Source organism: Cervus canadensis, chromosome 2 (assembly GCF_019320065.1).
Source record: "Cervus canadensis isolate Bull #8, Minnesota chromosome 2, ASM1932006v1, whole genome shotgun sequence".
In the NCBI taxonomy this organism is placed as follows: domain Eukaryota; kingdom Metazoa; phylum Chordata; class Mammalia; order Artiodactyla; family Cervidae; genus Cervus; species Cervus canadensis.
In genome coordinates, this window is record NC_057387.1 from 47784590 (window position 1) to 47792038 (window position 7449).

A 7449-nucleotide genomic window follows, 5' to 3' on the forward strand; every position below is an offset into this window, starting at 1 on the left:
TTCCCATAATGAGCCTGACCTTGGATATCATTATCAAAAATGGTCTTAAGGAAGGCATAATTTGCTATCGGCCATTACTCCCTGGAAGCTGCTGCTGGGAAAGTGAAGTCAGGTAGAGATAGCCTTAAATTCCAGATGTGCCACTTCCTACCAGTATCACCTGGGACAAGTTACTTAAGGAGCTTAACCACTTTCCTATCTTAAGTGGTGATAACATCTACTTTACAGGGAATTATGAAGACTACATAAGTAACATATAAAATGTCCAAATAAATAAGTATCCAGCACCTAGTTACCTCTTACAATCATCAGCATATATTACACATATGGCATTCTTTTTTGGTTGCTATTGAAGGATCTGTCATCTGTCAATTTGCTAAAATCTTGGTTGAGTCTATTTGTTATCAACCAGGTCTAAATTAATTATATAAGGTAATTTTTCATTGTGCCAAGTAGTACTTCCCAAACAGAACCCATATTTTCCCTCAAAAAGCATTCCTTTTTAGTAAGTTTGATGTTTACTATCATAATATTCATAACTTTGAGAGTGGGTTCACATCTGTCCTGATTGAAGAAGGCCCTCAGGCTGTTCATTGTGAAGCTGTTTTTCTTGCCTTATTGTTTTTTCTAATTGTTTTTCTCCAAGCTTTAATTTTATAGCTATTCCCTGGAGTTTTTCTTAAATTGGAGATCACTCACTGTTCTAGGTGTTGATACTCAATGGTTTTACTTAAAGGCAATTTTTTTTAAAAAAAAGCAAAGTGCAAATACGAAAGTGTAGAAAGGCAAGTGTCTTCCTTTGCACTCCCACTTTTTAGAAATGTTAACATTGTTAGGCCTTCTTGACTTTTCATCCTGTGCATATACAAATATTAGGTTTGTTTTTATACATAGAAGGTCACGGTATATGTTCTATTCTGCATCTTGCTTTTTCTCTCAAAAATAAATTATTGACAATTCCACACTGATTTTCCACTTTTAAAAGAGCACATAGAACTGAACATGTAAACAAGCTAAGTGTCCATTGATGGATAAAGGGATTAAAAAATGCAAGATACACACACAGGAATATTATTCAGCCATAAAAAAGAAAGAAATCTTGCCTTCTGCAATAATATGGATGGATTTTGAGGGAGTTATGCTAGTGAAGTAAACCAGGCAGAGAAAAACAGGTGCCATATGCTCTCACTTATATGTGAAATCTAAAAAAGGTGAACTCAAAGAAATAGCGTGTAGAATGATGGTTGCCAGGGGTTAGGGGTAGGAGAAAATAGATGCTGGTCAAAGGGTATAATCTTCCAGCACAAGATAAGTTCTGGAGTCTAATAATGTATAGCATGGTGATTATAATTAACAATATTGCATCATATACTTGGAAGTTAAGAAAGTAGATCTTAAAAGTTATCTTCACACACACACACACACATACACACACACAAAAGGTAATTATGTGAGGACAGAGGTGTTAACTAACCTTACTGTGATAATCATTTCACAACACATACATGATCAAATCATCATGTTGTACACCTTAAGTTTATATATGTTATTATGTCAATAATATCTGAATGAAGCTGGAAAACAAATAAAAGATTACATAGTACTTTGTGGTACAGAGTATCACTGTTAATCCAGTCCCTACTAATATAAATTAGAAAAGAGAACATCTACTAAAAATTAGTGCAGTCACCAAATTTTTGTTATACAGACATTTACTGCAGCAACTGTTTCTACATCTATCTATGTCTATCCTTGGGCACTTGGTTATTTTTTTGGAGTGGAATCCTAGAGGAATTGCCCTGTTTTAGTTGGTTTCAATAGGTATGTCCCAGGTTTTATGTAAAGGTGCAGACAGTGTCCTATCACCCCACCCCCAGGATACCTGAACGTTGTATCAATCTTAGTTTTTAAGTCTTACAAAAAGAATTTTCAGGGACTCTACGATTTCTTTCTGAATTATTACCAATTATTATCATTTCACATGTTTAGTTTGAAAATTTTTCTAAAAATCCTTATACTAAGATATTTTTGCCTGCAACCAACAGAAGAATTGACTTATGGTTTGTATTACTCCCTGAAGTTGCTGTTAACTAATTACCACAAACTACATGGCTTAAAATTACGGAAATTTTCTCACAGTTCTGGATGTCAAAAATAAGGTGTCAGCAGGGCCGTTCGCCCTCTGGAGGTGACAGAGAATCCCTCCTTGCCTCTTCCAGCTTCAGGTGGCTCCAGATGCTCCTTGGATTGTCACTGCAGAATTCTAATCCTGTATCTGATTCACATCATCTTCTCAGTGTCCATTTCTCTTCTCCTCTGCGTAAGTACCTCTTACAGGATACTTGTCATGGGATTTAGGGCCTACCCATATAATCCAGGATGATCTCAGCTTAAGTTCCTTAACTAATTACATCCACAAAAATCCTTTCTTCCAAGGAAGGGCACATGCACACATTCTGGGGGTTCTGACATAGATATATCTTATTAGGGCCACCATTCAACTACATACTGGCTCAATCAACAAAGCCACTTAAATCATGCTATATAAAAAGAAGTCTGCTTCTAACAGCCAATTTAGGATTGATGTGGCTCAATGATCTCCTCAAAGACCTTGACTCTCCATCTCTCCCCTTCCACAATTCTCAGCATATTATAACTTTGCCACCTTACATTAATAGTTACAGGACAGCTCCAGGCTTTAACTGTAAACACTGCAAGAAGAGAGAAAAGGGGGAAAAAAGTGTTTCCTTTAAGGGAAGAAAGCCTCTCTCTGCAACTTCCACAGCTTCCCTCTACGTCCCAGCATGTCCAACCCAGATGGATCACAGGCAGAGAGGACAAGAGGATGCCATGACTGCCTTATAGCTATCAAGATACATGCCCTGCAGTACACTGCCACACAAAAACTTGAGTTTTGATAACAAAAAAAAAAAAAAGGGATGGCTGTTCAGTAGCAACTAATAGCGTCTGCTACAATTCCTAAATGTTTCCTGAAGATCACTAATAAAAAAACTCACCAACCATTTTATCTACTGATTTACATAATTTCCTTCAATCAATATTTTATAACATCTGCTATACATTGGGTACTGTGATACAAATGGGAGTCCAAGATCAAGACATAGCCCACATCCTCAAGGAGCTCTTGAATGAATGGAATAAAAAGATAAATACACCTGTAATTCCAGGACAGCATGACAAATACTACATTAGAGATATGCCCATGGGGCAGTGGGGGAATAGAATAGATTGCAGCATCTTGAAAGCCAAGCCTAGAGTTGAGTTTCTGAGAAGCAATTAAACAGAGAAAATGCAGGAATGGGTAATGGTGTTTTAGACAAAGAGCATGCAGAAAGGCAGTGATGACTGGAAATTACCACTACACCTTAGTGGAACTACAAACATTTTAATGAACCTAGAATCAAGGAGTTGTGTGGGTATAAGGAGGGCAGGTAAGCTAGTGAGGGGTAGAAGCTAGATGAAGGGCCTGTATATACTGAAATAGGAAAGTGACATGATCTCAAAATCTGTTTGGAAGCAACTGCAAGATTCTGATCAAAGGAAAAATCAGATTACTCCTGACAATGCCTGGGTATTTTTGATTGCATGACTGTTTCCTATTTGTATAACACTATGGCTTCCCAGGTGGCTCAGTAGTAAAGAATCTGCCTGCCAATGCAGGAGATGCAGGAGCTGCTGCTGCTCCTAAGTAGCTTCAGTCATGTCCGACTCTGTGCGACCCCACGGACGGCAGCCCACCAGGCTCCACCGTCCCCGGGATTCTCCAGGCAAGAACACTGGAGTGGGTTGCATTTCCTTCTCCAATGCATGAAAGTGAAAAGTGAAAGTGAAGTCACTCAGTTGTGTCCAACTCTTAGCGACCCTGGTCCCCCATGGACCGCAGCCTACCAGGCTCCTCCGTCCACGGGATTTTCCAGGCAAGAGTACTGGAGTGGGTGCCATTGCCTTCTCTGGAGATGCAGGAGATTATTCAGGTTCAGTCCCTGGGTTGGGAAGATCCCCTGGAGGAGGAAATGGCAACCCACTCCAGTATTCTTGCCAGGGAAATCCCATGGCTAGAAGAGCCTGGCGGGCTATAGGGTCACAGAGTCAGACACCACTGAGTGAGCATGCACAAGCTTGTTACTGGGATATGAATATGGGATTTGCAATTAAAATTTTTAATTTGGACTTGGTTTTTTGGAGCTTATTTCAAAAAAATTCAGTTTTGCAGTATTTGGTTAAGATGAAACTGTAGAAACCTGGTGTCACGTCACATATTCCTATAGGCTTCCAAGTATTCTGATCAAAGGAAAAGTTCTATATATGCCTATACCATAAATCAGCTTAAAATAGCTTCTGTAACAATGTTTCATATTCTGCATAACACAAAGTGAATCATTTGGACAACAGTGTGCAGAAAAAGGATGCTAAAAATATTACCAGACATTACCTCGGCTTCCTTAGAATGGTCTCTACAATTATCTCACAATAGCACACAAGTTTGGTATCCTCAGGCAGACTTATAATTTTTAAAATGACCTTCAAATAAAGGTATAAAGATTTACCCCAGTGTCCCCAGAATGCTTCTGGGGGGAAAGCAGAATGATTCAACAGAAAAATCATAACCCTCAGAACTACTTAAGATTGGGGTTCAAATTCTGATGTCCGCTTGCTAGATGTTATTGTATTATTTAATTTCTTTTAAACTTTGTTTCCTTATTTATAAAATATTTATAATAAAGACAGATCAAATTTCATAGGGGCTACAAGTATATGCATGATTCAACTGCATATATAAACCTAATACTATTAGGTCTATAAAACATACCCTAGCAATACACCAAACAAATGCTTCTCAAAAAAATACCAGTTGTCTCTTTTTATCTTAACTATACTATATACTACTACCCCCCAGAAGTTTATTAATGACATAAATATGAATGCTATTTTTTATAGGCACAATAAAGGCAACAAACTTACCAGAAGATAATTTCATAACCAGATATTTTGATTTTGTCACATTTTCCCCGAGCAGCCAGAGGAGCCTTAGCTGCTTGAACAGCACACACAGATTTTTCTTCCATCATGAGGTATAATAGATTACCTCCTTCTACCTACCCTCAATTCCCAATAAAAAACTCTCAATCACACTAAAATTTTTTTGACAAATCTTCTAGCTTCACTACTAATTCCCTGTCCATGACAACTGTTATTCATATAAAAATATAACAAGAAACATAACTAGGTAAGATGAAATTGAAAGGAAACAGCCATGGACTATTTTCACACTCACTAAATGCATAGGCTTCCCAGGTGACTCACTGGGTAAAGAATCTGCCTGCGATGCAGGAGATGTGGGTTCAATTTATGGGTTGGGAAGATCTCCCCTGGTGGAAGGCATGGCAACCCACTCCAGTATTCTTGCCTGGAGAATCCCATGGACAGAGGAGCCTGGTGGTCTACAGTCCATAGGGTCTTAAAGAGTTTGGACACGACTGAAGTGACTGAGCATGCAGCAGGCACATTTTAAGATACGAAGTTTCATAAATAAAATAAAATATTGCATCTTTTAAGTCTACTTTATATAATGGTTTAGCAGTGTTACCAGTTTGCCACTATGAACTATCACTACCTACTGTCACAGAGATGATGAGAAACCAAAGTAACATATGTAAATATCTAGAAGAAGAATGTTGGTCCCATTTTTTCATGTCACATTTATCACGTTATAATCAGTCCTGGGTGTTCATTGGAAGGACTGATGTTGATGCTAAAACTACAATACTTTGGCCACTTGATGCGAAGAGTTGACTCATTTGAAAAGACCCTGATGCTGGGAAAGATTGAAGGCAGGAGAAGGGGACGAAAGAGGATGAGATGGTTGGATGGCATCGCCGACTCAATGGACATGGGTTTGGGTGGACTCCGGGAGTTGGTGATGGACAGGGAGGCCTGGTGTGCTGCAGTTCATGGGGTCACAGAAAGTCGGACACGACTGTGCGACTGAACTGAACTGAAATTGTCTTTATATGTGCATTCATATCACACTGCCTTCCTTCTTTCAGTTCTCAATGTACAGATCTGTACACTCACAACATTTTAAGGACCAAACAGGTATTTGTAACCATGTCCACAGCAGCATTAATCATAGTAGCAAAAAGGTGGAAGCAACCCATTCACAGTTAATAGATAAATATGGCATATACACACAATGGAATATTATTCAGCCTTAATAAGGAATGAAGTTTTGATACATGCTACAACATGGATGAACTTTGAAAGTATTATGCTAAGTGAAATAAGCCAGGCACAAAAGGACAAGCACTGTATGACTCCACTTCTATGAAGTATCTAGAGAAAGTAGAATACTTATCTGGGGCTGGCAGAGAGAAGAATGGGTAGTTATTGCTTAGTGGGTGCAGTGTTTTCAGTTTGGGATTCTAGAGACAGTGGTTGATGGTTAGACAACAATAACAATGTGCTTAATGCCAATGAACTGAACACTTAAAAATGTTTAAAATGATAAATTTTATATGTATATTTAACCACAATAAAAACATTTTTTTAAAAATTCATGACTGGCGACTTCCCTAATGGTCCAGTGGCTAAGGCTTTGCCCTCCCAATGCAGGGGGCCCAGGTTCGATCCCTGGTTTTGGGAACTAGATCCCAAATATTGCAACTAAAACCTGGTGCAGCCAAATAAATAAATTCAAAAAATACACAAACAGCACTCAAGTGTTTACAATAAAATCATGATTGTTAAAAGATATATATATATATACATATAGTAATGAAATGGTATACACCTATCTTAAACAGGGCGTGGCTAGGATCTTGAAGTTAAAAACAGCAAGGAGGTAGATTTCAAAGAACTGGAGTTAGGGTTCTAGCGGGGGAAAGGATCTGCAAATGTGAAGTTAAGAGCCACCTTTAAGATTTGACTGTTTTACAAATACATTTTAATCCTGGGCCTATTCTCTCCATATCACCCTGTTTCTTTTGGTCTTTTTTTGACAGCATGTTTTGCTTCCAACAGAGGTTCAGTTTCAGTCTTTCCCCTAGTACTCTATCCTAAAAGTAAAAACCTGGATGTTCTAAGGCAATGCTTCTCAACAGGGGTGATTTTGCACCCCAGGAGACCTTTGGCAATGTCTGGAGATATTTCTAAGTTGTTTCAATGGGGCTGGGGAGCAGGGGTTGCTACTTGCATCCAGTAGGTATAGGCCAGGCATGCTGCTAACCTTCCTGAGACACAGGATAGTCTCTCACAACAAGAAATTAACTGGTCCAAAATGCCTGTAGTGCTGGGTTGGGAACCCTCTTCTAAGATCTTATTCTAAGGTTTTACCAAGTTGCTTGATTTCTGGTAGAAACTGATTAAAATGGAAGCACCTCCTTTGATTTCCTACTTTCTCTTTTCATTTATATCTTTTATAGGAAAAAG